Consider the following 22,391-nt stretch of genomic DNA (forward strand, 5'->3'; position numbering starts at 1 on the left):
TGGCCCGAAAAAAAGAAGTGAGTGCCGAGTGTTTAAAAAAGAGTGGCCAATTTGGCTCGACGTACGCGACGTGACGTTCAGCCACATCAACATCAACCCGTCACAGATCAAGGTAAACGGACCAACACCTCGGATCTCGCCTAAGAATTGCCACAACAAATTTTACTCCAGACTATGACGCACTAGCAAAAAAGGGACACCAACAACACTGTTCCCACTGAAAATGAACGGGAGGCTCTCAAGTTTATTGTAAAAAAATGCATTTTGAATATGATTTGTACACATAGCAGGGATTGAAACTAGCGACCATTCTCATTTTCAAACAATGCAGGATGCTCAAGGACATTGATGCACCACCTATTTGCGACTAATCTTAACCTGTAAAGTTCTTAAGGCTTACTTTAAGCAAGTGTTTCCCGTTTCCTCACCTCTGTTACCAGGTGTTTGCGAGTTAAAACTCTGCTCTGATTTTCAGATACCCCTCACCGTGTTGCTGTTTTGATTAGTTTATTTGGATGTATGCTTTCACCGATTCTTCAAGATGATATATTTGGTCAGAATGTTTGCCGTTTGATGTGATCTCATGAGATAAACATCTTTCATTAATCTGACCTGCAGGCATTGAAGTGATGGAGATTGTTATTCATAATAACAGTGTCGTATTTTATGAGAATCACTGATAGCAGTTTTTTAGTGAATTATTTTTTTTTAATGCTGTTAATAAATGCATTTGTTTTCAAAAAACTTGTTTGGAATATCCATGCTTTACTACCTACTAAAGGCCAAGATCTTTTATGCAATGACCTTTACAGGTCGCTTATATGACTTCACACAACGCCTACGTCCATCTGCTCCTGGTCCGGCCCTCCGGTCCAAATTTAGAACCTAGTTCGGCCCGCGAGTCAAAAAGTTTGCCCACCCCTGGTCTAATACATGACGCAAGCGTTCTGGAAATACCGTTTTTTTCCGTGTATAATGCGCAAAATTTAACTTATTTATTGTCCTAAAATCAATTTTTTTTTTTTTTTTAAGAAAATCATGGTACAACAAAACCAACAGGACTGACCGACAAAGTCGTGGAACAAAAAGACAGGGTGACATTACCAAAGACAGGAACAGAAACCAAACAGACATCATGACAGTAACACATGCAATGATCCGACGGTGAGCGAGGGGCAGACAGGACTTAAATACAAAACACGTTACATTGATTGAGGTGACACAGGAAGGGCGGGGCGACGCGAACAGAAACTATGGCAACCTAGACACATAGCAAAACTGGGGACGAGACATGACAAATCTCCCTCGAAATAAAACTTGAAATCACTGTTAGGGTGTTGCTCACTAACTTATTTTGCAAGAACCACACTGGAGTCAAGCAAGTCATTTTAGACACCTGCAGGCGGAGAGCTCACTCGTCGCTGTGCTTACAGCGATGGTCGAATGAAGTCTGACTCAGGCCTCGTCAGGTGCTTATTTATTGAGAGAAACAGAGTGGGGTTGAAGGTGGGGGTGTGGGAACACACAGGATAAGGTGAAGACGGTCCCCTGCTGATCAAAGCATAGCAGGGGACCTTTTACGACGTTCTGTAAACAAAGCAACTTTGATTGCTTCCTCTGCAGCTAGTCAATAAGTTGAAAAGATCTTACCACTTTGGTCAACTACTTTTGTCTAGACAAGACAAGCTAGTTAAATTATTACAGGTTACATTCCAACATAATCATACGATGAAGATATTCTGCAAACCCTAACATATCCCTCCTGTTTTATCATATGATTATGTCAACCTCGATCAATCAAACATAAGTAAGAAAATACAATGAAAGCAATAACTTCCAGTGAAGATGAGGTTTTTCCTCAATACTCCAGTCCAAATTGTGTGTGTAATTTAAAAAACCTGCGGCCAGATTAACTGCAGGAAAAGAGTTACACGGTCCCTCTGCCTTAGGCGACCAGAATGTTATCAATCAAGATAAAAATTGCTCGCGATTGTTCAGCCGTTGGGGGCTTGGCACGCCCACTGGTGGAGGGTGAGCACGATTCTCACCCCCTTCGCAGATCTGCTCCGTCCGGGGAGAACTTGGAAATATCTGCTGCGTGGTCGTTGTCTTCAGTGGCTCAGAGTGGACTACCTGGCCACCAAGGGGGAAGAGGATTATTCTGCCTCTGTATGAACTGGGGCGGGGACTGTCGATGGCTGATCTGGTTCCTTGCAGGAACCCTTCACTGGGGCGCACTGGGACAGATGATACCACGAATCTCTTTTGCCGGCCAGCCGGACGGCATGTGAGATTCGCTCCACCAATTTATAGGGTCCAGTCGACGCAGGCTCCGTCCCCCACCTTCTTGGGACCTTCAGCCAGAACGTTGGGGTGATCTGGACCTCGGTCTTTGCTTCCGTATCCGCAGTAGTTTGCTGACCAAATCCCGATCTGGATCCGCCACCGAAAGAACAGCAGCACGTCCGGAAAACAGCAAAAAACAGCACCTTTTCTGCAACCTTTGCATTAGTCATTTGAGATGTTTCTTCTGCTCCTTTTATCACTGTTTTGGTTGCCCTGGTTACAGAGGCGTTGCTACCCCAAAGGGAGGGAAGATTGTGTCTGTAGCAACGTTGATTAGCTAAGGAATGTAGTGTGGTGTGAACTAGCACTTCATTGTCGGCCCGTGACCCCCACAGAGTTTGTCCATCTGTTCTTCTCCAGTTGTTGGCCGAGTCGTCCGCGAGTGAGATCAGATAACTTCAATTGCCGCTTTCCTGTGGAACAATGCAACTAGACCTTTGCTAGACTTTATCTACTTAGTAAATTAATACACAATAACAATAAGTAACTTGTCCTAAACACTAAAACAAATGTTAAGTAAATGTAAGGTAACTGTAATAAGGTAATGTAAGGTAATTGTACGCAACTACTTCAAACTGTGTTTAACACTTAAAGAAAAACAGTTCTGATCAACAACAATCTATGAACCAAACCTACAGTTAACTAAAAGGAATGGAGTTTCTTTCAACGAAATAAGAACATTTTGCCTATGCAAATAAGCTCTGCTCATTTGTTAGTGAAGGCCTCTTACAGGAACAAAAACACACAGATAACATAAGGACAGGAAGGATACATATGGCTGACAGGGATCAAAAGACATCCCTGTCACTAAAGAGGAAGAACGTAGATAAAAGGAAAGCCATAAACTCGTAAAGACAAGGCCTACAGGTCTGGCAGGCCAAGGCTTCACTTAAATTATTCCAACATTTCCCTCCTGTTTATCACACACATTTGCTCAATTTTTACATTACCAAAAACAACCACTTTTCTTGATTTTCAGTTGTCGGATCACAAGTATGAGCACAAATAAGTTTACACCAAAAAAGGATAAATGTTGCGATATTATCATTTGGAAACACACAGATCTGGGAAAAAGTCTGTAAACTCAAGTGCAAAAATTGCATCATCATCATCGTTATCATCAACATGCTGCCGTTCAGACATTTGGCATACCCGGGCCATCTCGTCGTCCATGGGCGAGATTGCTGTAGCGATAAGATGATTAAACAGAGCACGGAGACATGAAATACAACAACATCCACACAAGGTGAGTATAGCAGTAATTGAGGACACAAGGGCTTTATACTTCCCAAAAGCATCTAATTCCAGATAGCAAGTTCTTTCCATCTCTCAAATTTTGTCTAACCAAGGCTAGGCATTAAAGGAGCGTGGACCAGTTTCTGCCCATAAACAAATTGCTCGCTTTTTTATTTTTCCTTCCTATCTTAACAAAATCGGTTTTGTTTTGCGGTGCAAATCAGATGGACTACAGATAAATAAATTCTTTAGTGCACCTATATTAGCGAATTTCATCCTTTTAACACATAACACAACACACAGGCAACACAAAAACAGCAGAGACACAGCTCACAAACAACACCAACAAACAACGCTGCGCAAACGCCATCCCCTTTTTTGACGTTTTGGTAGTACTTTTATCCTTCGTGCAACTATTGTCACACCTTCCCTAAGCATCACCCTGCATCAATATCACTTGCCACCACGCACTCAGCACACCCCTGGAGTGGGTACGACCCCGCTCCGTGCGCAGCCACAGCAAGGGAAGCAAGAGGGGGGAGGGCCCGCCATTTTCATACTGATTTATCCCAGCCTGGGCAGTACTGGGACAATCAATGACGTCGTCCCCCATCCCCCGCCAACCCAGCAAACAGCTACCCGCAGAGTCCAGAGCCCCACACCTACATCAGTCTCCCCCCCAATCAAATTACAATATCAATCACCACAGGAGCCGGCTCCTACACCCTTTTCACACCACAATACCACACTCCCCCCTCCACAGTCCAGTCTAAGTGGAGACAATGGAAGGAAGGCACAGGTGAGACACCGTAGGAGCAAGCTCCAGCAGTCCTCCCACTAACCAATTACAACAAACAACAAAAGCACAAATCACTCATGTCTGTTTGGGAGGATCACAACAGCCAAACGTTACAAATGACAAACCACAAGACGCAGGTCCTGGAACCACATTGACGACCGCCAAACGCAAATGCCAGGTCAAGGACTGTTCTTCGTCTGTCCTTTGCAACCCTTGTAGTCAATTTCATTGCCCTTTTGAACTGGGCAGATAGGGGTATTTGCGAGAAGAGTTTGAGCACTCCCTAATGATTCCCCCTAACCAAAGACCATTTATGACAGGGGCTATCTCACACAGCCTCCAAAAAGGAGTCTTTCTATCACATTGGTCCCAATTCATCCAAGCACCACACAACATTCACATACCATTTTCAACTCAAGGTTCCTGATAGAACAATCCACCAATCCAAAAAAAACTCAACACAAAAAAACGGGTGGCAAATTAATTAAATTAAGTTTTTTCTTTGTTTTCAAATTTAAAGAACTCAATCTCTCAGATTCAGCTTGCATATAGAAGATCGTATAATCTTACAACACAACCAATCAATAATTTCCATTAAATGTAGCATACAATGTCTCTGTATTAGCATGAGCGGTCAAAAGGGGGGGGGGGGGGAAGCTTGACATGTTGAAAATTTGGCTTTTCCTCTGCCTCCTCCTCCACCCTTTGATTGGTATTGTTTTACACGACGACACACTCTCGCCAAGTGGCCCCGTTTCCCACAGTTCCAACAGTCCAAATTTGAGCTGGAGTTTGAATTGGCCTGCGGCCTTGTTGGTCTCTAATAGGGGTGTAACGATACATCGATACACATCGATTAATCGATATAATGCTCTATGATTTATAGGCATCGATGCTAAAGGTAAACATCGATTTATATCGCCGTGTTTGACCTCGGACATTAGACGCGACTTTATTTTGAAATCCAGTTCATTGTTGCTTGCTTCCTTTTTCCGGGAGCAGTGCGCCCGGCGTTGTTGTGTTGTGAGCAGAGCACGCACGTGAAAGGGGAGGCGACAACTAGTACGCGGCTCCTGGGCTGGTGCTATGGCTAGTGTCTCTTTAGACACTATTTGAGAAGCACTGGGTTAAATGCAGAGGACAAATTTCATTAACTCAGATGTGTCATTGGGACTTTAACTTTAACTTAACTTGGAAACCACAAACTCTGTCAACTATTTGAGAAGCACTGGGTTAAATGCAGAGGACAAATTTCATTAACTCAGATGTGTCATTGGGACTTTAACTTTAACTTAACTTGGAAACCACAAACTCTGTCAACTCATCCCAATCTGTACTCCCAGCCACACAGGGGTCACCAAACTACGGCCCGCGGGCCGGATACGGCCCGCGGGCCGGATCCGGCCCGCGGGACCGTTTAATCCGGCCCGCCAACCCTGAATAAATTGTATTATTAAACTTTTTTTTTTTTTTTTGCTCATTTTGCCTGCAATGACTGCGTTTCCCCAGTAGATGGGGAAGCGCTCGCCTGCGCATTTACTACCGGAAGCCGTGTCAGAAAGCTCGGTGCACACTCACAAGTGCGTGTACGGACATGGCGCACTCGCGCTCTATTTGTATCAGTCCCGAATTTAGAGCGTGGGCTGTGACGACAGCATTCTTGTAATTTGCGCGCTGAGCTTTCAGATGCAGTTTTGCGCTAAAGCCACCCACAAACCTTCCCCTGGAATCCTTCCGTTAAAATGTCGCCCAAGTAAAGCAGGGTGAACAGTGCCGAGCGTTTAAAAGAGTTGCCAATTTGGCTCGACGTACGCGACGTGACGTTCAGCCACATGAACGTCAACATCTACCCGTCACAGATCGAGGTAAACGGACCAACACCTCGGATCTCGCCTAAGAATTGCCACAACAAATTTTACTCCAGACTATGACGCACTATCAAACTTTAACAAAAAAGACAGCAGTATCTACAAGCCTACTGGAACCTACAAAAGGATTATAAGGAAGGAACACAAGAACTTTAAGAGACTGCTCATATGTGTCAGAGAGGTTCTGCTCTGACAACTGAGCTGAACTTTTATCTGTTAAGATTGTGCATGGCACAACAGAAAGTTAATGTTCCATGGTTTTTTTTCTATGAAGAACCCAGAGAGAGTTATTTAGTTATTTATTTCCTGTTTTTTCTGTGAAGAACTCAGAGAGGGTTTAGTTATTATTTATTTCATTAATAGTGTTATTATTTGTTTCCTGACTTTTTTTCTGTAAAGAACCTGGAAAGGGTTATTAAATAACCGTTATTTGGTTATGTGTGGCTTTCTGGAAAACAATAATTTTTTTAAGCTCCCCTACGATCGTCACACTTTTTCTGTTACAAACTGCCACCGGCCCGCCATCAGAGAAGGGAAAGGTTATGTGGCCCTCACAGGAAAAAGTTTGGGGACCCCTGGTCTAAAGGGAAATGTACTTTCGGCAGTATGCAAACACATTTGATTAAGGCTCCGTTAGACACATATAATCATATCAATATAATTTCTAGTAGTAGTGTGGTCGCTTAATAAGTGGAAAGGAATGTGCAGGCTACGTGAATTTGTTTTCTTCAAAGTATTGTGGAACAGGATGTCCAGAAAGGGAGGATATCTCAAGGCCGATGGGGAACGCGAAAACAACTCGTCTTTGTGGTCCAGACACCTGTGCTGAGCAGGGGAAAAACCCAAACGAGGAGGAGATGACCATCAACCATCGACCAATCACCACACAATCTTTTGCATGTTTGAATATTCATATTGTGTTTCTTTAAAACTGGGCAACCCGGAAGAATGTGTTGTCTTTCTGGTCACGAAGGCACTCGAGTTTTTGTGTTAAGGACCCAAGACCCAGGCGCCTGTATTAGCTTGCTTTGTCAAGATTAAACAATTGGTAAATTCGGTCTGATTGATCTACTGGTCTTCTCTTTGACAGAACGAACTCGCAAAATTGTTAGGTGCGCCAGTGTGTGGATTAGAACATAGCAATTTTTGTGTTAAGTGTTGATCACAATTTGGAGTCAGATCAATAGCTAAAATCCGTATCCTAACAGTTTCTTGGTGACCCCGTACGTGATGTCAAGAGAAGGGTAATTGACAAACTCGTGGTCTGTGTCCAAGTCATCGGACAGTTAGTCTGGGACAGCTGTCTCCCGGTCGGCGTACCGTTTGAATAAGGAATAAGCGCACAACGTTGAGCTGGTACGACGTCTCCTAAACCCTGAGCTCATCAATGATAAGGTAAGCAGAATACCTGTTACTATATGTCGAAATTCTGCAAATTGAAAGAGGAAATTTAAGAGGAGACTGTCGTTCAGATCAAATAAGGTGTGCAAGCTTTTAGAAACAGTTAAATTCCGTGGTGGGAGGGCGGGCTCCTCTGTTCTTTTAGAAACAGTTAAATTCCGTGGTGGGAGGGCGGGCTCCTCTGTTCTTTTAGAAACAGTTAAATTCCGTGGTGGGAGGGCGGGCTCCTCTGTTCTTTGAGAAACAGTTAAATTCCGTGGTGGGAGGGCGGACTCCTCTGTTTTGCTTCGTCGTGGCGGACAAGGGTGCGGTGACGATCGCATTCAAATAGCCGGGGTGTTTTTGAGATCCCCGAGGAGAAGTGAGGCCTCCTCAAAAAGTATCCGGTGGTAACAGTTCCTCCTGTGAGAGACCAGACCGCTAAAATATCCAAAATGTGCAACCAAATTGGGGGGAGTGTGTGTGTGATGAGAGGAATGAATGGAGTGAGATTGAGAGGAATATATGCTGATGTGGAAGCGCAAATCGTGAGCTACATGAGAGATGGATTCGAATCCCTTTGTCTGTGTGTTCTGTGTATGTGCGTAATCTCTGTAAAAGTTTGTGTCAGTCTATCGTCGTTCGTCTGAGCTCTGCGCGAGCACTTTGTGTATTGGCGTGCGTGCCGTGCGGATGCGTGTGTGTATGTGCGGTTGTGTGCGCGCTCGCTGTGTGTGCGTTTATGTGCACATGTGTGGTTGCGGGCGTGTGAGGAGGAAGATGGGATGGATCAGAGAATGTTCAAGAAAGGAGGGGGCCCGTTCGGCTCATACCGGCAAGGGTGGGGGCCAGCAGGACGTGCGGGCCTGGCCAGATTGTGACGTCAACATTGATACAATGTTGAGGAGAAGTGAGAGAAGAGAGGGGGGGGGCTAACTTGTAAATAGTGATGAGATAATTGCTCAATTGATGGGGGTTAATAATTATCCAAATTTTAGTCACATGTTTTGAGGGACCACAGCAACAACATTGTATTTGCAGGCCATTAATTTAGTAGGGGATGACAGTGTTTAGATAAGTAGACTGTTTTATCAAAAAATGTGAGAGTGAAGGAGGAGGTTTGATTTGTAGTCTGGGTGCCACTTTTAAGAGTCTGTGCAGGAACATAGATTGTTTTTGGTCGTTTTAAAGATATATTTAACAGTTTATTTCGGTGCAGTAAGGATATAGCAGTTTTGAAAGACTTAAAATTAAAAGCAAAATTACATTTTAATTCTGACATATGCCAGCTAACATGAGGATGGCAAATAAATAAATGAATAAATACTAGCTCAAATGTGGCATGTGTTTTAAATTGGGCGATAAGACATTCACTTTCGAGCACTATCATTTAGCGCTGCTGACAACAATAACTTATGAGATGGTAAATCAAGGAGGAGTGTCACAGGCACTGTATGACCTATAGATTGAACAATAACATTCACCGCATATGTTGGTAGATTGTTAAATTATATTACAGTTTATTACAAAAGATTTCGGAATTTTATTTGATGACAAACATTGGAACGAGGATTTTAGCCGTGTTAATGGGTAGAGTGGATGGATTGCTCAGAAGAGAGAAAAAAAAAAAAAAAGGCATTTGATAAGGGCGGCTTGATAGTAAGATGATGAGTGTGCGCAACTGATAGGATACAAAATGTTAGTAGGAAGATTTGGGGTATAAGGAACAAATACTACACAGGAAGACTGATAACACAAAGATAGTTTTGTTAAATTTGTGTCCCAGTGTGTTCTTCCCTAGCGCGTGGCACGATTCCTGAACTGAGTCCTCTTACTCCACTGGCTGTCTCAAAATCAACAGAGGACTGTCCCTGGTCATGAGACACCTTTGACCTTTGGGAGAACAACAGGAACTGCTATCATGCTTGAAGGGGGCAAGCACAGCTTTTCACAGGACAAGAACTATACATGGCAGGAATACACACAGTTGCAGATCAAAAAGAAAATGGACTGAAAGAACAAAGACAAGATGGACGCATTTGAGAGTGGCGGATGATCCAGCCCTGAATCATCATCATGAGAATCTAAGAGGAGAGGCTGCTAAAGACTTGCATGAGTCACATGAAGTCAAACTGGACACATTGCTAAAGACTGCTGAAGCATTACAAAGTTGGTGGAGTGTGGGACAAAAGGGATGGAAGTGTGTTTGGGTGCTGGGGCGGACATATCTGAGGAGTTTTGATAAAAGAGGGAATAATAAGGCTGCTTATTGACACTGAAACGGGGATAACAAAATACATAGATATGGGAATTTTGGATAGTCAGCAAAATAGTAATACAGGGCACTACTTAATTAAAAAGGATACAGTTGGGCTTTAAATAACAAATACAGTGACATGACCCTTGCGACAATTGATTTATTTATTTTATGATCGGCATTTAGGGTTAGGATTAACAATCCATCCATCCATCCATTACTGGTGCGGCTGTTGGATAGTCAGCAAAATAGTAATACAGGGCACTACTTAATTAAAAAGGATACAGTTGGGCTTTAAATAACAAATACAGTGACATGACCCTTGCGACAATTGATTTATTTATTTTATGATCGGCACTTAGGGTTAGGATTAACAATCCATCCATCCATCCATTACTGGTGCGACTTGTCCTTACGAGGGTCACGGAGGATTAACAATAATAATTAGAATTTGTAATTTTTGGAGAAATTGTGTGTGAAGGCGAAGAGGCTGAATACAAATTCGGGGAATACTACAAGATTATGTTTAAATTTAGAACGTGTTAAATTGGTCAGAAAATGGATGAAAATTTCGAAAGGATTTTGCAAAATTGGGCGTGAATTTTAAAGTTGAAAATTTGAAATTTTTCACAAGTGGGAAGTTTTGGAATAGGCATAAGATGAATTTGAAACGGGTTGAGTCAGTGAAAAAATAATACAAAATGTTACCGCAATGTTGAAAGTGAAAATGTGAAATTTTAAGCTAGAAAGTGAGAGAAGGTGAATTGGGAAGTGAAAGAAGGTTAATTGGAGGAATTATGTGGAAGAAAATGAGAAATATTGAATGTGCCATGAAGAATGAATGGTGAAATATTGGCTTAAAATTTGTAAATTTCTCAAAAATCGTAAATATTTAGAATATTTGGCATGAATATTTGGAACGTGTTAAGAGTGGAATGAAGTGAATCAGATGAATTCGCAGAAGTAGTTAAATTAAAAAATTAATAAATAAAAAAGAGGCAGAAGAATGCAGAAGAAGTTGAATAATGATAAAGTCAAGGCAAGGCAAGTTTATTTATATAGCCCACAAGCAAGTCTCAAAGGGCTTCAAATGTACAAAAATTGACAATTTAAAGTACAGGAACAATAAATGTGAGGGGCACGATGATGATCATGACAGCAAAAATACTCCTAATTGGTTTTGATAGGTAGAAAGGGGGAGCGTGGAAGGTTTTCAAACTTTGTGATATAGCGTGACTCCATTATCAAAAGTAAGCATTTAATTTTAAGAATTGGCATCAACAAAAATGAGAACGATAATCTTCAAGGTGATAGCGTAAGTGGCAGGAGGAAGCTGTGTATATTGTTTTTAAACATTATTTTTGGTATCATTATTTTTTAGGAGGGTCAGTTATGCTTGTGAGAAGATGACTGAGGGAACAAGGTAACAGTAAAAGGGAGTGCTCTATAAATTGTTGGTTCTTTGCCAGAGGTAGTTATTTGGAGGGATGAATTTAAACTGAAAGCCAAATGGAACTGTTTAGTGGAAGAAATATGGGAATGTGGAAATATTGAAGTTACAGCTCAACACAAAGTGTCAAATAGTCTAAGTGAGAGATGTGAGCAAACTAAACTAAATGGGGAGTTAAATCATGTTCCAGCATTATGCATATTGGCAAACGATGAGAGGACAGGAAATCAGACAATTAAATATTAACTTTGGATTTAAAATAAAAAAGGGAAATTTTAATTGAGGAGAAAATTTTGCGTAGGGACGGTTCCTTTTTACAATTTAATATTGTATGTTTTTATGTGTGTGTTGTGGAATGACAGTTTGTTTGTAATGGTGTATGAATGTCAAGTCTGTGCTTGTGGTGTGGTGTTTGTGTATTGTGAATGGTTGACATGATTCAGAGTTGGGGTGATGTGATCACAGCAGAGGATAACACTCCTCTCACCTGAAAAATATAAAGATACTACAGATTTGAAAAAGCACGATTGATCAGGACTAATTTTGGACTAAATATGGGTTTAGGATTACTCAGGGGCACCATCGACAACAAAACAGTGGGATGGAGAAGGCCCATTTCAGTAATATGGTTAGACAAGACAGAACTAGTATCGAACATTAAGACTTTGGACGATTTGACGTGTGACGACTTTGAGCTCACCCGACGGGGTGACGGACTAGGTGGACAGTGACCAAATGTTTGACGCTTGAGCTTGCGACAAGTGCTCTGCTTTGTTTTTCTGTGTGACTTAATTTTTTTTGCAGCAGCAGCAGCAACAGCCACCAGCCAAGGAGCGGATTGCGCGCTGCTTGCGTAACTTGTTTTCGTTCTTGCAGGTTGTCGATTGCGTTCGTGGAAAGTTTGTATTGAATTTACAAGAATATGTTAACCCTTGCCCTTTTGGTTTTTATGATGAACTTGTTGATGACATGGTTTTCAGGACATGATCCGCGGGCGCCAGGATTCATTTTATGACTGTTTTTATTTTGATACTTGATGTCTGTTTTTGTACAAATGTCCGCTGTCAGCAGGGCTATAAGCTCACTGACAGGAGTGCGATGATTTTTGTTTGTGTTGCCGAGCGTGTGGTGAACGAGCTAGAGGTTCCGCGGGCCTGACTATAATGAGTGTGGTGATGAGAGGGGACGCTTTGCAGGTTCCTTTTGATACGTAATGACACATTGGATGAATGTGTCAAAAGGGGGAGTGGTAAAATAGAAATGGGTGAGTAGGTTGTAAAATAGAAATGGGTGAGTAGGTTTCAATTTGTAATTGTGATATACAAGGTTTTTTTTCCAAATTCACTTGTTTTTAAGCTTTAACGAGACATGCCAGAATTCAACTAGCAGTGATGGAAGGAGCAGAGGAAGACCAGTGACATCTGGTTGTGGTGTGGTGACAACAAATTATATGATCGCTTGCCGAAGGATGCATCAGGTATCTGTGCCCTCGTGTCTTTGATAATGCCTGTAGTGGTTGTCCCCATTGAAACACAGAATCTCAATTGGAACATGGAGTCCCCCACTGGCGGGGCTCCTGAAGTGAGCCAAAAGAGACGTTTTTCCCCCATGGTTGAGCGACAACGATCCAACATATATTGACGCCATAGGTGTGCCAGATAAGTATGAACTCGTTAATCAAGTGTCCTCGGGATTCAAAAGCATTTTCCTATGGATCACCCCCAATAAAAATGTATCATTTTCAGCGGTCCATGAACAATTGGCATTGATGTCGTTCCAAAATAGAATTGCGTTGGACATGCTATTGGCTAAGGAACATGGTGTGTGCGGAATGTTTGGTGATGCATGTTGTACTTTCATCCCCAACAACACAGCGCCAGGGGGCCGACTGACCCAGGCGTTGGAAGGACTAAGGACACTGAATAAAAAGATGAAAGATCATTCAGGTGTACGCACCGATATTTGGACTGATTGGATGAAAACATTCGGAAGCTGGAAAGGCCTCATCATGTCTGTGCTCGTTGCTGTGGCTTTACTGCAGTGATGATTTTGTTGTTGTATTCCATGTATTAGGTCACTCACTGTCCGGTTGATCGAGAAAAACGTTGGCCCGTTGTCACCGAACGGCCAATATACCCTGGTGACTCAACATGAGCCACGGGGGAAAGAAAGGACCGACAGCATGCTGGTCGCTGCTTGCTAGAGTAACGGGTGATGACCTCATAAATGAGGTCATGAGAGGGAATAAAGGGAAATGTACTTTCGGCAGTTTGCAAACACATTTGATTAAGGCTCCGTTAGACACATATAATCATATCAATATAATTTCTAGTAGTAGTGTGGTCGCTTAATAAGTGGAAAGGAATGTGCAGGCTACGTGAATTTGTTTTCTTCAAAGTATTGTGGAACAGGATGTCCAGAAAGGGAGAATATCTCAAGGCCGATGGGGAACGCGAAAACAACTCGTCTTTGTGGTCCAGACACCTGTGCTGAGCAGGGGAAAAACCCAAACGAGGAGGAGATGACCATCGACCAATCACCACACAATCTTTTGCATGTTTGAATATTCATATTGTGTTTCTTTAAAACTGGGCAACCCGGAAGAATGTGTCGTCTTTCTGGTCACGAAGGCACACGAGTTTTTGTGTTAAGGACCCAAGACCCAGGCGCCTGTATTAGCTTGCTTTGTCAAGATTAAACAATTGGTAGATTCGGTCTGATTGATCTACTGGTCTTCTCTTTGACAGAACGAACTCGCAAAATTGTTAGGTGCGCCAGTGTGTGGATTAGAACATAGCAATTTTTGTGTTAAGTGTTGATCACAATTTGGAGTCAGATCAATAGCTAAAATCCGTATCCTAACATGTCCAAAAAGACGAGGAAATTTGCTCCCCTTTAGGCTTCAAGTCATTCGTTTGGAAGCACTTTGGATTCCAAAGAAAAGATGGCTCAACGGACAAGACACGTGCAGTTTGTAAATCCTGCCATGCGGTGATCAAATATTCAGGGAGCACAAATCTCGCCGCACATTTAAAGAAAAAACACGACATCAAAGTTCAGTGTTAAAGTAAGCAGTTTGTATACTACAATACTCTTGTAATTTCCTAAATAAAGAGTTTGCAGTACCTTGTTGATTTTGCGTATGAATTGTTATAAATCAGGATATTGTTCTATATTTTTTATTTAAAAAAAAAAAAAAAATCGATCGTAGAGCACTATATCGCGATATATCGTGAATGAATCGCAGCCGTCTTTAAGATATCGGCAAATATCGTATCGTAGTTCTTTATATCGATATTATATCGTATCGTGACAAAACCCTCGATTTACACCCCTAGTCTCTAACTCTTCCTCTGCCCTTTTGGGAACTTCGGAAGAAGACCGTTGTATCTTCATCTAGATCAGGGGTGGGCAAACTTTTTGACTCGCGGGCCGAACTGGGTTCTAAATTTGGACCGGAGGGCCGGACCAGGAGCAGATGGACGTAGGCGTTGTGTGAAGTCATATAAGCGACCTGTAAAGGTCATTGCATAAAAGATCTTGGCCTTTAGTAGGTAGTAAAGCATGGATATTCCAAACAAGTTTTTTGAAAACAAATGCATTTATTAACAGCATTAAAAAAAAATGATTCACTAAAAAACTGCTATCAGTGATTCTCATAAAATACGACACTGTTATTATGAATAACAATCTCCATCACTTCAATGCCTGCAGGTCAGATTAATGAAAGATGTTTATCTCATGAGATCACATCAAACGGCAAACATTCTGACCAAATATATCATCTTGAAGAATCGCTGAAAGCATACATCCAAATAAACTAATCAAAACAGCAACACGGTGAGGGGTATCTGAAAATCAGAGCAGAGTTTTAACTCGCAAACACCTGGTAACAGAGGTGAGGAAACGGGAAACACTTGCTTAAAGTAAGCCTTAAGAACTTTACAGGTTAAGATTAGTCGCAAATAGGTGGTGCATCAATGTCCTTGAGCATCCTGCATTGTTTGAAAATGAGAATGGTCGCTAGTTTCAATCCCTGCTATGTGTACAAATCATATTCAAAATGCATTTTTTTACAATAAACTTGAGAGCCTCCCGTTCATTTTCAGTGGGAACAGTGTTGTTGGTGTCCCTTTTTTGCTAGTGCGTCATAGTCTGGAGTAAAATTTGTTGTGGCAATTCTTAGGCGAGATCCGAGGTGTTGGTCCGTTTACCTTGATCTGTGACGGGTTGATGTTGATGTGGCTGAACGTCACGTCGCGTACGTCGAGCCAAATTGGCCACTCTTTTTTAAACACTCGGCACTCACTTCTTTTTTTCGGGCCACTCATTTTAATGGAAGGATTCCAGGGGAAGGTTTGTGGGTGGCTTTAGCGCAAAACTGCATCTGAAAGCTCAGCGCGCGAATTATAAGAATGCTGTCGTCAAAGCCCACGCTCTAAATTCGGGACTGATACGAATAGAGCGAGAGTGCGCCAAGTCCGTACTACTGAGTACGTACACGCACTTGTGAGTGTGCACCGAGCTTTCTGACACGGCTTCCGGTAGTAAATGCGCAGGCGAGCGCTTCGCCATCTACTGGGAAAACGCAGTCATTGCAGGCAAAATGACAAAAAAAAAAAAGTTTAATAATACAATTTGTTCAGGGTTGGCGGGCCGGATTAAACGGTCCCGTGGGCCGGATGTGGCCCGCGGGCCGTAGTTTGCCCACCCCTGCACTAGCCATAGCACCAGCCCAGGAGCCGCGTACTAGTTGTCGACTCCCCTTTCACGTGCCTGCTCTGCTCACAACACAATGCCGCGCACTGCTCCCTGCTCCCGGAAAGAGGAAGCAAGCAACAATTAACTGGATTTCAGAATAAAGTCGCGTCTAATGTCCGAAGTCAAACACGGCGATATAAATCGATGTTTACGTTTAGCATCGATGCCAATAAATCGTAGAGCATTATATCGATTAATCGATGTATCGTTACACCCCTACGCTCCATACGAACGCAATGCTCTCGTATCAGACGCTTGCTCGATCACCTGCTCGTTTGCTGTCACAATGTACCATACACAAATCCGAAACATTTTTTGCGGCTCCGAGTCACGACGAGGGGCAAGTTTTGGTTTCCAAGGGTGTTTTTATTCCTCTTCAACTTCTCTCCCATACAGAGCCGCCTTTTTCACATGTCCGCACGCCTTTTTCACATGTCCGCACTGATCGCGGTGGTGCCTTTACGGGCAGTCGGAGAAATCAACGCCAACAAAAAAAAAATACATCCAGCCTAGTTAAGACCATACCAAAGACTATAAAAATGGGACCCATTGCCTCCCTGCGTGTGTGACAATCATTGGGACTTAAAAAAACAAACACAAAAAAAAAAAATTGGGTTCGTATTATACATGGGTACAGGCTTTTTTCCAGCATCACCATGCCATTTTTAGGGTGCGTATTAGGGGTGTAAATCGCGGGTTTTGACACGATACGATATAATATCGATATAAAGAACTACGATACGATATTTGCCGATATCTTAAAGCCTGCTGCGATTCATTCACGATATATCGCGATATAGTGCTCTACGATCGATATTTTTTTTTTTTAGTAAAAAATATATAACAATATACTGATTTATAACAATTCATACGCAAAATCAACAAGGTACTGCAAACTCTTTATTTAGGAAATTACAAGAGTATTGTAGTATACAAATTGCTTACTTTAACACTGAACTTTGATGTCGTGTTTTTTCTTTAAATGTGCGGCGAGATTTGTGCTCCCTGAATATTTGATCACCGCATGGCAGGATTTACAAACTGCACGTGTCTTGTCCGTTGAGCCATCTTTTCTTTGGAATCCAAAGTGCTTCCAAACGAATGACTTGAAGCCTAAAGGGGAGCAAATTTCCTCGTCTTTTTGGACACTAGCCATAGCACCAGCCCAGGAGCCGCGGACTAGTTGTCCCCTCCCCTTTCACGTGCGTGCTCTGCTCACAACACAACAACGCCGGAAAGAGGAAGCAAGCAACAATGAACTGGATTTCAAAATAAAGTCGCGTCTAATGTCCGAGGTCAAACACGGCGATATAAATCGATGTTTACCTTTAGCATCGATACCAATAAATCGTAGAGCATTATATCGATTAATCGATGTGTATCGATGTATCGTTACACCCCTAGTGCGTATTATACATGGGGGCGCATTATACACGGAAAAAAACGGTAGTTATATTCAACAAGCCTCAGAAGATTGTGTTGGTGGAAGATTGTTTTCGTGGGGGCGTTAAACTCAGACCATGTTATGGCGCGTATGACCTTTTTCTGAAGTATCTCCAGCTTTTTTAGATGGGTTGGAAATGTGTTACACCATATAATATTGCAGTATTTTAAATGAGGTTCAAATAAGGATTTGTACAGAATAAGAAGTGCAGTGAAGGGGAGATAATGTCTCAATTTGAAGAATAAAGCCCCATATTTAGACAGTTTGATTGTGAGATCATCTATGTTTTTTAAAGTTCAAGAACTCGTCAATGTTGATCCCCAGGAATTTAGTAGAGCTGACTCTTTCAATGTTTTGTCCGTTGATTTTTATGCAAATTTGGTCAATGTCCTTTTTTTATGGGACCGGAATACAATGTAGTATGTTTTATTGACATTTAGGGAGAGTTTGTTGCATTTAAACCATGTGTTTATTTTCGCTAACTCACTATTTACAATTTGTTCAAGTGTATTTGGATTTTTGTGGAAAAGAAACAAGTTTGTATCGTCAGCAAATAATACTTTATGTAGTATGGGTGAAGTATTAACAATGTCATTTATGTATAAGATGAAAAGGAGCGGCCCTAAGATGGACCCTTGAGGAACTCCATAATTGATGGGCTTGTATGAAGATTTATGGTTGTTAATAGAGACATATTGATGTCTTCCAAACAGATAGCTGCAGAACCAGTCTAACGCCAGGCCTCTAATACCATAGTGTTGTAATTTATTTATAAGAATGTCAATCGTGATGGTGTCAAAAGCTTTAGACAAATCCAGAAAAATCCCAATACCATATTCGCCTTTATCGATTGCCCCGTAGATTTTATCAGTCAAGTCAAGTACTGCCATATATGTAGTGTTTTCCTTTCTGAAACCATACTGGGATGGGGCAATGATGTTTAGTTTGTTTAGATAGTTGTTAGGTTTATTGTAAACTACTCTTTCCAAAACCTTGGAAAGAGTAGGCAAGATTGATATTGGTCTGTAGTTGCGAAGATCGTTTTTGTCTCCTGATTTAAAGACCGGTGTGATACGTGCTATTTTTGCTATTTGTGGCACTACTCCAGAGAGTAGAGACAGATTGATGCAATATGTAAGAGGTGCAGTTATTATATTGGAGATGCTTTTCAGAATTTTACTTGAGATACCATCTGTTCCAGCTGAGTTTGAATTCTTCATATTCATGATTATTTTATACACTTCATTGCAGTTACCATTTTTTTCCGTGTATAGTGCGCAAAATTTAACAAATTTATTGTCCTAAAATCTGGGGTGCGCATTATACATGGGTACAAAAAATTTTAAATTTTTTTTTTTGGAATTTTTATTTTATTTATTTTTTTTTTTTTTTAGAAAACAAAACCAACAACAGGACTGACCGAAGAAGTCGTGGAACAAAAAGACAGGGTGACATTACCAAAGACAGGAACAGAAAGCAAACAGACATCATAACAGTAACACATGCAATGATCCCAATACCATATCCACCATACCACCTCGACGGTGAGCGAGGGGCAGACAGGACTTAAATACAAAACACGTTACATCGATTGAGGTGACACAGGAAGAGAGGGGCGACGCGAACAGAAACTATGGCAACCTAGACACATAGCAAAACTGGGGACGAGACGTGACAAATGTCCCTCGAAATGAGACTTGAAATCACCAAGTTTTGGTTTCCAAGGGTGTTTTTATTCCTCTTCAACGTCTCTCCCATACAGAGCCGCCTTTTTCACGTCCGCACGCCTCGGTGGTGCGTTTATGGGCAGTCGGAGAAATCAACGCCAACAAAAAAAATTACCGTTTTTTTCCGTGTATAGTGCGCCCCCATGTATAGTACGCACCCCTAACAATGGCATGCTGATGCTGGAAAAAAGCTTGTACCCATGTATAATACGCACCCAATTTTTATGAATTTTTAAAAAAAAAAAATTTTTTATTTTTTTTTTTAAGTCCCAAAGATCGTCACACACGCAGGGAGGCAATGGGTCCCATTTTTATAGTCTTTGGTATGGTCTTAACTAGGCTGGATGTCATTTTTTTTGTTGGCGTTGATTTCTCCGACTGCCCCTAAACGCACCACCGCGCTCCGTGCGCGCATGGGCTGCGGACGTGAAAAAGGCGGCTCTGTATGGGAGAGACGTTGAAGAGGAATAAAAACACCCTTGGAAACCAAAACTTGCCCCTCGTCGTGACTCGGAGCCGCAACAAATGTTTCGGATTTGTGTAGGGTACATTGTGACAGCAAACGAGCAGGTGATCGAGCAAGCGTCTGATACGAGAGCATTGCGGTCGCATGGAGCGTGTTTGAAGTGAACAGCAGAGACGAAAGGAACAAGGCAAAGTGTTGTGAAATAAAATATTACCTGTAATACGCATTTTGTTATTTGCTGATTGTATTAAACTACCACATTCATTGTCAGTCAAGAAGAGAAGAGGACTATTATACCTTCTTTGACGAAATGACCAGAGCACGGTACAAACACAGTATTGTTTTTCGGTATTTATTCAACCCACATTCTGTCACAACATGACAAGAAGAGAACAATACATAAATCAATACTCGTCAGAGTCTGAATCTGACTCTTTGATGAGGTTTTGCAAGGCTTGCAGCTGATTCTGATCATCAGCGTACATCTCCTCACCCAGTACGCAATCCTCATCTTCCTCCTCCTCCTCTACTTCCATAGCATGCGGTGCAACCAGATCCTCCCACAGAATGTCATCTTCGGTGCCATCCATTGTGTTTGTGAGGCAGCACTTTTTGAATCCCTTGATGATGATGTTGGTATCAAGCTCTTCCCATGCTTCCTTAATCCAAGTGGCTATGGCCAGGAGGTCCACCTTCTTTAAATTACCTCCTGCTGTGAACTGGTGATGCCCATTCGCCATCCACTCAGTCCATCGCCGCCGCATGGATGTCTTGAAAGGTTTGTTGCAGGAGACGTCCATCACCTGCAACTGCGATGTCATACCACCGGGAATTATCACGAGATCCGTTCTGTTTTCTTTCAAGAGATCCTTGATGACTGGCATCCTGTGGCAGCGGAAGGGATCCAACACAAGCATTCTTCTTTTGGTGGATGGATTTGCGCACCAGACAGTCTTCACCCAGTCTTTAGTCAGTGCCTCGTCCATCCATCCTTTGCGCTGGCACCTGACAATTACACCAGAAGGCCACACTATGTTCTTAGGGAGGGTTTTTCTTTTGAATATTATATAGGGACGCATTTTCTTCCCATCCCCATATGCCCCTAGCATAACCGTGAACCTGTTCTTTTCGTTCCCAGACGATTTAATTGTTACAGTGCCTGTTCCTTTGAAGGCCATGGTGCGATTTGCCGGTAAATCAAACGTGAGTGGAGTCTGATCAGCATTAGCAATATCCTTTACCTCGTAGTCATGGTCCTTTCTTAATCCAATCACGTATTTCTGAAACTTCAACAGTTTATCCTCATAGTCCTGTGGTAATCTTTGCGCCACTGAAGTCCTCCTCTTGATTGAAATGCCATTGCGCTTCATGAATAAGAAGCACCACTTTGGAGAGGCTCTGAAGTTTGAATCCGGGTGGTCTCTCTTTATCCATTTCATTGCCAAAATTCTAATCTCAAGAGTGCTGATGGCTATTCCACCAGCTCTTCTCTGCCTAACAAACTCCACTAATTGTTCCTCATCATCTGGATACTGTGCTTTCTTTCCTCTTCCAGGTGCTCTTGCTGAAGGCTTTGCCTTATCAAATTGATTTTTTTTCTTCCTCCAGAGTCTTATGTTTGACTCATTGACGTCAAATTGGCGCGCAGCTGCCCTATTGCCAATTTCTTCTGCCACTTCAATGACTTTCTGTCGAAATGCTACAGTATAACTTGCTCTCTTATCCATTTTGATGAAACTGCTAATTAAACCGAACTCTCGCTAATTAGTAAATAGCTGACGTGTCTTGCGCATCCGTTCTGCGCAGCTGACCCATAGTGCGCATGCAGTCATACTGCTTCCGCGCATGCGCAGTCATACTGCTTCCGCATGACGTCCGGTCCGCGATGCAGATTAAAAAACAAACAATAAAAACAACACACCATCAAGGATTGCACCATCGCATCAAACGATGTGTCGTCAATTATGGATTTTACTGACTGTGTTGGGCAGGATGGCTGAATGCGATGCGCGATTGACAACAAACAAGAAGAAAGGTGAGTTTTATTTCGGGGGAGATTTGTCATGTCTCGTCCCCAGTTTTGCTATGTGTCTAGGTTGCCATAGTTTCTGTTCGTGTCACCCCGCTCTTCCTGTGTCACCTCAATCGATGTAACGTGTTTTGTATTTAAGTCCTGTCTGCCCCTCGCTCACCGTTGGATCATTGCATGTGTTACTGTCATTCTGTTCCTGTCTTTGGTAATGTCACCCTGTCTTTTTGTTCCACGACTTTGTCGGTCAGTCCTGTTGTTGGTTTTGTTGTACCATGACTTTCTTTAAAAAAAAAAATAAAATAAAAATTAAAAAAAAAAAAATTAAAAAATTTTTTTTTGTACCCATGTATAATACGCACCCCAGATTTTAGGACAATAAATTAGTAAAATATTGCGCACTATACACGGAAAAAAACGGTACATCCAGCCTAGTTAAGACCATACCAAAGACTATGAAAATGGGACCCATTGCCTCCCTGCGTGTGTGACGATCATTGGGACTTAAAAAAAAAAGAAAAAAAAAAAAGAAAAAAAAAAATTTCATAAAAAAAAAATTCATAAAAATTGGGTGCGTATTATACATGGGTACAGGCTTTTTTCCAGCATCAGCATGCCATTTTTAGGG

The sequence above is a fragment of the Syngnathus typhle genome, linkage group LG15, assembly GCF_033458585.1.
Source record: "Syngnathus typhle isolate RoL2023-S1 ecotype Sweden linkage group LG15, RoL_Styp_1.0, whole genome shotgun sequence".
In the NCBI taxonomy this organism is placed as follows: domain Eukaryota; kingdom Metazoa; phylum Chordata; class Actinopteri; order Syngnathiformes; family Syngnathidae; genus Syngnathus; species Syngnathus typhle.